We start from the raw sequence: 1,286 nt of genomic DNA, 5'->3' as shown, positions 1-1,286 counted from the left end.
CCTTATATCGTGGTAAGAAAGTACATAGCGCACAACAGTTTAGAAAAGAATTAGTAAGGATGAAAGTTGTTGAACCTTGTGCAATTGGCTTTTGGAGGAGGAAATTTAATTATGAAATTGATAAGAAAGATTGGCTGACTAGTTTTGAATCGGTTAAAGAAACAAGGTTGCGTGTATTACAATGGAAATTACTTCACAATATTTATCCCACAAACATTATGTTATGTAAAATGAAAGTTGTGGAGGACAATGTCTGTTCATATTGTAGTAATAGCGTTGATTATATAGAACACTTTTTTCTCTTTTGCCCAGTGGTGATTGCGTTTTGGAAACAGATAGAATTTTATATTTGGGTACATCTGGATAAACAAATAGAGTTAACAGTGCACGAAATTATGTTTGGTGTTAAAAATCGAAAAATGCAAGCAACTCTGTTGAAAGAATTGAACCGTATAATTTTGGTTGCTAAAATGTGCATAAGTATTTATAAAAAAACAAAGGCTTCAATGCCTCTCTTTGTTTTATTCGAAAAGCAATTGCAGATCAGAAATATAAAATTATGACTTTTATTCCTCTTTTTTATCTCTTTTATTTTTCTATTCTTATTTCCTTTATTTTTTTCTCTTTCTCTTCTCATTTCTAGATACGGACCCAAAGTTACACCAAGATGTATATAGTGGATGTCATACTGTGTTTTTTGTGTGTGTATAATTATAATGATATGCATTTTAAATACATATTTCAACAGAAAAAAAAAGAAAAAAAAACCTATGGTTTAAGCAAACAGTAACACAATCTTGGGGCAACCAAGGAAAATTGTCTAAGGGTACAAGTAAGAAAAAAGTTTTTCATTAATTTTGATACTATATACTTTTTGAGTGGTAAATGTTGAAGGATGAAAGAAAATATATTGTGAGTGGACGGATGCATGTTATTCATTAAAAGCCCCACAATGATGTGCTTGGCAAAAAAACAAAAAAAAACAAAAAAAAAAAAAACCAACGATATTAAAATTGAATAAAGTTCTGCTTAAACTAACAACAAGCATTCAAATGAAAAAAAAAAAAAAATGGTGGTGGTGTCTTTATTATCATCTTGCCGATTTTGTCACTTCCACAATGCTTGCACTATCTGTCTGTCTGTCTGTCTGTCTGTCTTTCTGTCTGTTTCTCTCCCTCCTCTCTCTCTCTCTCTCTCTCTCTCTCTCTCTCTCTCTCTGTCTCTCTCTCTCTGTCTCTGTCTCTCTCTCCCTCTCGGCTAGTTTGCTTACAGCTATATCCGGCACA

General features: G+C 32.3%; 2 protein-coding genes across 2 annotated transcripts in view; both read right to left on the bottom strand.

Moving 5' to 3' along the window:
* LOC138952660 (galactose mutarotase-like) overlaps window positions 1-1,286 on the bottom strand; it is a 380,407-nt gene that overhangs the window by 345,384 nt on the left and 33,737 nt on the right. The gene's annotated exons all lie outside the window — the stretch shown is intronic.
* LOC138952661 (serine/arginine repetitive matrix protein 1-like) overlaps window positions 1-1,286 on the bottom strand; it is a 10,578-nt gene that overhangs the window by 6,239 nt on the left and 3,053 nt on the right. The gene's annotated exons all lie outside the window — the stretch shown is intronic.

This window comes from Littorina saxatilis, linkage group LG17 (genome assembly GCF_037325665.1).
Source record: "Littorina saxatilis isolate snail1 linkage group LG17, US_GU_Lsax_2.0, whole genome shotgun sequence".
Lineage (NCBI taxonomy): Eukaryota > Metazoa > Mollusca > Gastropoda > Littorinimorpha > Littorinidae > Littorina > Littorina saxatilis.
This window is presented reverse-complemented; position numbering and strand designations above follow the sequence as displayed.